Source organism: Formica exsecta, unplaced genomic scaffold, assembly GCF_003651465.1.
Source record: "Formica exsecta isolate Colony F162 unplaced genomic scaffold, ASM365146v1 scaffold1515, whole genome shotgun sequence".
NCBI classification, from domain to species: domain Eukaryota; kingdom Metazoa; phylum Arthropoda; class Insecta; order Hymenoptera; family Formicidae; genus Formica; species Formica exsecta.
This window is the reverse complement of record NW_021848841.1, coordinates 27,926-35,378: the sequence shown is the minus strand read 5'-3', so window position 1 is coordinate 35,378 and position 7,453 is coordinate 27,926. Positions and strand designations below refer to the sequence as shown.

Below are 7,453 nucleotides of genomic sequence, written 5' to 3'. Positions count from 1 at the left end.
AATAAGATTCATTTGAAGGATAATATTCAGAATCATCATTTGATTCGCTCTCCTCTATCTTTTTTGCTGTAAAAGTGTATCATTATTAGAAAATTCTTAAATGTGATAGGTGAGGAAATAATATTTTAATTATTCATATCCTACAATTAAAAATATTGACTGCGCATATGCTAGTTTCTGACTAGCAAGCAAGACTACTTCTTCATATTTCTACAACTCAATTTGCTTCTTTAGTTTGTTTACTCGTTCGTTTACTAAGTAACCAACTTGTTTGATTCAGTAAAAAAAAAGCAAATTGAGACATATAGAAGGAATAAGCTGATTAAAAATGGAATAATAAATATTCAATGTTTGTGCATGTAATATCGAGAAGGTACACTTCTCGTAATATTTACATGGATTTTACAAACATACTTGGGATAATCTTACCTGTGTCTGATAACACAACTGCCGCAATGTTAGTATCGTCTTTTTTATTATTATTTTTAATATCATCATTTTCATTATTTTTATCTAAAACGAGAAATTATTGTAGTTTGTAATATTAATTAATATTAACAAAATGTGCTTATATTAAATATAATAATGACTTTAAAAAATTCCAATTGTAGATACATATATATACATTGATTTTACCTATGTTTGATACAATAGTAATAATATCCTTAGAATTATTCTGGTTTTTGCTATTCTCTTTATCTGAAACGAGAAATTACAACAACTTTGTAAATTAATCAATATTTATATAATTTTTGTATTACATTAAATGTACAATACTTTTAAAGATTCTAGATCTGCATACATATTTTGAATCTTACCTACATCTGATAACACAACAGAAATATTTTCAACATTGTCATATGTTTTATTTCTATCTTTGCCTAGAACAAAAAATTATAAATTTAAAAAAATAATTTTATAAATTTACACTCATAGTATGCTTATATTATAAATTATACACATAACATTTTTACATATTTTTAGTTGATATATTTACATTTTTAATCTGCATTTTTATAATTTATACATAATAGTATAATAGTGTTTAATATATGTTATACCCTAATATAAACGAAGATCTTTTAATATAGAAATGTTACTATAGGTTTGCTCGTTTTGTTGCATATTTTTTTACACGTTTTATTAGTTATTGTCTTTTTTTCTTTCAATGCCTGAATATATACGTTTTTCTCATTTTAAGTGTGAAAAGTGTGTAAAATGCAAGTAAAATGAAGACTTTATAAGAGTTGAATACAATATTTGAAAATGTGAAGGAAAATTTTTTCTACTTACTTTTTGTGATATCATGCAAACTTATTTTTGGGATTCCTCTTTCCAAATTTTTCTTAAGTGTATTTAGATGTTCAACATTTGCTGTAATACAAAAAAACACATATAATAACAAATATACAATGATATAAAATGTTTTGCATATAAATTATAATACAAATCTAATAAGACCTAGTCAGGCGCATTTTCAATATTAATGTAAAAATGTATAGTAATATTATCTAAAATTTTTCCAAAAAGTTTTACAAAAAAATGACTTACGATGCCGCACTATAATTTGTATTTGATGATGTATTCCCGTACATTTTTCTTTCTTAGCACATAAAGTACGTGAAAATAAAGCAAGTCTCGAGATTTTACAAACATAATATGTTTCATCGGAAAATTTAATTAATGCGTACATGTTTTCCACAAGCAATCACGCGTAACAATTAACACTGCCAAAAAATGAAAGGTTAAAACAAAAGACAAGAGACGAAAGCTTTGTTCTCAACAATCACTTCTTATTCGCATAACGGCGCAAAAAATTTGTGATGGCGCATATTGTGGGCTTGATGATATGATACTTGATATGATAATATCATCCAGTACAAATTGTAGTGCGGCATCGTTAGTCATTTTTTTGTAAAACTCTTCGGAAAAATATTGGATAATATTACTATACATTTTTACGTTAATATTGAAAATGCGCTTGACTAGATCTTATTAGATTTATATTATAATTTATATTGAAAACATATATTATTGTATATTTATTATTATATATGTTTTTTTTCTATATTACAGCAAATGTTGAGTATTTAAATATACTTTGGAAAGAGAAATCACCAAAATAAATTTGCATAATATCATGAAAGGTAAGTAAAAACAATTTTCTTTCACATTTTCAAATATTGTATTCAATTCTCATAAAGTCTGTTCATTTTACTTGCATTTTACACATTTTTCATAATTAAAATAAGAAGAACGTATATAGGCGCGTTCCACTTAACGTCCGCAACGCTCACAGTATTATCTCATCCTTGTTGTTCACCAAAAGTTAAACAAAGACAGATGATGCTCGCAAGCGTTGCGGTCGTTAAGTGGAACGCCCCAAATATTCAGGCATTGGAAAGAAAAGAAAAGACAACCATTAAGCTACGTTCCACTTGCCGATTGCAACGCTGGTGGAATCATTTTATCCTTGTTTTTCACCGAAAGTGAAACGAAGACAGAAAATGCTCGCAAGTATTGCGATCGTTTAATAGAACGCAGTCCTAGTAAAACGTGTAAAAAAACATGCAACAAAACGAGCAGACCTAGGCTGCGTTCCGTTTCACGCATTGAGCGCATAGATCGCCTGGAAATCTATAATATATGTTACGTGAACTATAGATTTCCATGCGATCTATGCGCTCAATGCGTGAAACGGAACGCAGCCTAGGTCTGCTCGTTTTGTTGCATGTTTTTTTACACGTTTTACTAGGACTGCGTTCTATTAAACGATCGCAATACTTGCGAGCATTTTCTGTCTTCGTTTCACTTTCGGTGAAAAACAAGGATAAAATGATTCCACCAGCGTTGCAATCGGCAAGTGGAACGTAGCTTAATGGTTGTCTTTTCTTTTCTTTCCAATGCCTGAATATTTGGGGCGTTCCACTTAACGACCGCAACGCTTGCGAGCATCATCTGTCTTTGTTTAACTTTTGGTGAACAACAAGGATGAGATAATACTGTGAGCGTTGCGGACGTTAAGTGGAACGCGCCTATATACGTTCTTCTTATTTTAATTATGAAAAATGTGTAAAAATAAAATATTGAAGAAAAACTTTTAATTTTGAGAATTTTCGCGGTGCATTTAGAAAAGTATTGTCTTACTATTATATTTGGACATTCTTATATACGGACACTCCTGAGACAAAGCGTCGCTCTCCTTAGTTACGCGTATCTGGCGACTCGTCGTTAACGTATGAGCGATGAGTGGGGGGCAATAGGCGTGAGCCATGGTATCGGGCCGAAATGTGCAACTAAATCCGAGCACTGTACTATACATTTTTACATTAATATTGAAAATGCGCCTGACTAGATCTTATTAGATTTATATTATAATTTATATTGAAAACATTATATATTATTGTATACTTGTTATTATATATGTTTTTTTCTATATTACAGCAAATGTTGAGTATTTAAATATACTTTGGAAAGAGAAATCACCAAAATAAATTTGCATAATATCATGAAAGGTAAGTAAAAACAATTTTCTTTCACATTTTCAAATATTGTATTCAATTCTCATAAAGTCTGTTCATTTTACTTGCATTTTACACATTTTTCATAATTAAAATAAGAAGAACGTATATAGGCGCGTTCCACTTAACGTCCGCAACGCTCACAGTATTATCTCATCCTTGTTGTTCACCAAAAGTTAAACAAAGACAGATGATGCTCGCAAGCGTTGCGGTCGTTAAGTGGAACGCCCCAAATATTCAGGCATTGGAAAGAAAAGAAAAGACAACCATTAAGCTACGTTCCACTTGCCGATTGCAACGCTGGTGGAATCATTTTATCCTTGTTTTTCACCGAAAGTGAAACGAAGACAGAAAATGCTCGCAAGTATTGCGATCGTTTAATAGAACGCAGTCCTAGTAAAACGTGTAAAAAAACATGCAACAAAACGAGCAGACCTAGGCTGCGTTCCGTTTCACGCATTGAGCGCATAGATTGCATGGAAATCTATAGTTCACGTAACATATATTATAGATTTCCAGGCGATCTATGCGCTCAATGCGTGAAACGGAACGCAGCCCTATAGTTACATTTCTATATTAAAAAACCTTTGTTTATATTAGGATATATCTATATTAAAAAACCTTTGTTTATATTAGGGTATAACATACAATTAAATAAGTATTAATTATAAAAATACAAATTAAAAATGTAAATATATCAACTTAAAATATGTAGAAATGTTACGTGTATAATTTATTATATGCATACTATGAGTATAAATTTATAAAATTACTTTCTTAAATTTATAAAATTCATAATTTTTTGTTCTAGACAAAAATGGAAGTAAAACATATGATAATACTGAAAATATGTATTTCTGTTGTGTTATCAGATGTAGGTAAGATCCAAAATATATGTATGCAGATTTAGATTCTTTAAGAGGATGCCGGACCGTTCTGTTTTACCGACCATAATAATTATATTAAGCAAATATTGTTACGACCTGACGCAAGAAGCCGGTAAAAAAACTGTAATTTTTTAGCTTTTCTTTGTTTTTAACGTAAAAGGTTCCCACTTTGTTGATGTATATACTTTAATCGTAGAAAAGGATTTCTTATTTCATGTAACCAATAAAAAAATTTCGGTCTACAAAGTGTAATTATTATGACCGGTAAAACAGGACGGTCCGGCATCACCTTAAGAGTAATGTACGTTTAATGTAATACAAAAATTATATAAATATTAATTAATTTGTAATGCTGTAATTTCTTGTTTCAGAAAAAGAAAATAGCGAAAAATTTAGAATTAGAATTTTATGCGATAAGAAATTAATGATTTATTTTATGATGTACATTATATGAAGCTAAAATGTCAATTTATGAATTATGTTAACAATTATTACTTCTTGATGTAGCACGCTGCTTGAGAAAAGATGAAACACTAAAGAAGCAAGGAGAAAATATTGAGACCTCTGTATAATTTGTCACTAGTAACCTCTTTATCCTCTAATTTAATGGAAAAGGTAAGCGAATAGGAGCCTTTTTGTAAATACCTTTCAAGGAAAAATATATATTTACATCTTTATTTAACTCTGATTTTGTTATTGACTTCTTTTCCAGGTGAATTAATGTGAACTATCTCTTTCAGAATATTTTAGAGAAAGAAAAGCTAGATTCGGTGGAGAACAGTAGAGCGACAAAATATTTCAGAATAAAGTTAAGAATATTAAATGTGATACTTGGTGTTATATAAAAATATGACTATATCATTCTTAATGTTTTTTTCAATTTCAACAAAACCTTAATTAAAAAGCAAATAAAAAATATCTTTTGTAAATACCATTATTACTTCAGTATTAAACTGTTAACAATTTGTTTGCTTTTTTATATGATTTTATATTGAACTCAAGTTTTTTTATAAGAATAAGTATAGATTAGAGAAATATAACTATATTTACTAATAAATTCTAATCTGATCCTCCTAATGTTTTAACTTAATAAACTCACATATGTGCAATAAGTCTTTAGTGACATGTTGCATATATACGATTTGATGAGAACAGAAATATTAAAATGAAAATCATATTACAGATTAATAATTTTATTAATACAATAAATTCATTTATATTTTTCTAAGTACGATATTAAATCATAAAAAATAAGTAAATTAAGTATTAACAGTTTAAAACTGAAGCAATAATAGTATTTGCAATGTATATTGCGTTTGCATTTTATGTATATCAGCATTATCTAAGAGTGATATATCTTCATAGGCAATTATCTGGAGAGAGTAATGATAGTGAAAGAGAAATGTGCCACCATCTGCCACTTTTGGACAATAGTGATGTACATAACAGTTTTGTTGATAACGTGAATAACATAAATTAATAATACTAATCTACATGGTCATTTTTGTATGTAACACACTAAGTATCATTTAACAATCTTAATTTTATTCTGAAATATTCTATCGTTTAGCTTTTTCATCGTATTTCATCGAAGTTGGTTTTTCTTCCACCAGTTTGTTCTTTTTCTTCCCTCTTTTCTTTTAGTCGATCAGTCAATCTTCCTAACATCATAAAATCATCATAAAGTAAACATTATAAAATAAATTTGTAATTTCTTACCGCAGACGTTTTCAGGGATATGTCTAATTAGTTATTTTGATAGTAATAGTTTGATAACCATTGATAGCACGATATCAAATCGTTTTACATTTTTCTTTTCATTTTTTTTCATTCGTTCTATTTTGTAATTGCATTCGAGGATAATGCAGAATCTATAAAATATAAAAGTATCTTTCATAAAAAGATATCTCCTTGAATAAGTTAATAAATTAAAATATAGAAATAAGTAAAAGTGAGAACAAATCTGTATAAATTATCAATTGAAATTTCTCAACCAATTCATTTTTATTGCCCGCACTAAAAAATACTTTCCTTTCGCTCCCAAAGTGACTGGCGATGAGAATAGGTAACGCGTCTCGCTTCGAAAAATTGCAATCTCATGTACAACATTTTAATCGCTTATTAATCTTTTACTTAAGGATATTTTTAAAAACATTCTGTGTATATATCACAGGTTATGTTTATCACGACGCATGCTGATATCGCTTTATTTCGTTGATATGACAGATTTCCCAATCTTAAATACACAAAAATTCGTTGATAAATGTTTAGTTTCTCCCGCTCATCTTAGATTTTAGTAAAATGGATTTATTTAATGTCTTCCATCTAATTTCTATCATGTTCTTTAAATGCATAGCTTTTAATGGTGTATTATTTTTTTGATAGAGTACCGAGTAATGGTTTTTATTTTTCTAACACTTGTTTTTATACGAAAAAACATTAAAGGAATATATTTTTATCAAAATTTAAGATGAGAAATTAAATATTTATCAACAAATTTTTAGTATATTTATAGTTAGGAAATCTGTCATATCAGCGAAATACAGCTATATTAGGGCTACGTTCGGAAACACCACCTGTTTGCACATGAGCGTTATTCTATCTTTGTTATTTACTAAAAGTTGAACAAAGATAGAACAAAGCTCGTGTGCACACGGATGATTTTTTCGAACGCAGCCCAGCATGTGTCATGATAGATATAACCTTAAGCCAGTATCAGACTACGTATTGAAGATTGAAATTTGACCAATCAAGATAAAAGGAACTAAAATTTCCTTGTCCTGATTGGGCAATCTATCAAATTTCAATCTCAATGCATAGTCTGATACGGGTTTTAGAACATATATAAATGGAAAAAGAATAGCAAGCTGAAATGTGTCCGAAGGAAGTAAGAAAAAAAATCGTAGTTGCTTCTCTCTTATGAGTAACTGTTCGAAAGTGCGCATGCGCGCCATTTGTTGACGCATACAAGCATCGTATCCATCGTATCTGTAGATATACATGTTCAACATGTGACCTTAGAACATATATAAATGGAAGGGGAAT

General features: G+C 29.1%; 2 long non-coding RNA genes across 4 annotated transcripts; one reads left to right on the top strand and one right to left on the bottom strand.

The window, feature by feature from the left end:
• Positions 1 to 2,090: 2,090 nt before the first annotated feature.
• LOC115232947 lies at positions 2,091 to 5,256 on the top strand. 3 transcript variants are annotated; one of them, XR_003883693.1, is made up of 4 exons: positions 2,091 to 2,147; positions 4,333 to 4,399; positions 4,916 to 5,023; positions 5,121 to 5,256. It is a non-coding gene; the product is annotated as an uncharacterized LOC115232947 (long non-coding RNA). The 3 variants fall into 3 exon arrangements; XR_003883692.1 differs by lacking the exons at positions 2,091 to 2,147; positions 4,333 to 4,399 and adding exons at positions 4,487 to 4,531; positions 4,605 to 4,704; XR_003883691.1 differs by lacking the exons at positions 2,091 to 2,147; positions 4,333 to 4,399 and adding an exon at positions 4,564 to 4,704.
• Positions 5,257 to 5,588: 332 nt separating this feature from the next.
• On the bottom strand, positions 5,589 to 6,275 carry LOC115232946. The gene is made up of 2 exons (XR_003883690.1): positions 6,128 to 6,275; positions 5,589 to 6,069 (listed from the first exon to the last, which is right to left on the bottom strand). It is a non-coding gene; the product is annotated as an uncharacterized LOC115232946 (long non-coding RNA).
• Positions 6,276 to 7,453: the final 1,178 nt, after the last annotated feature.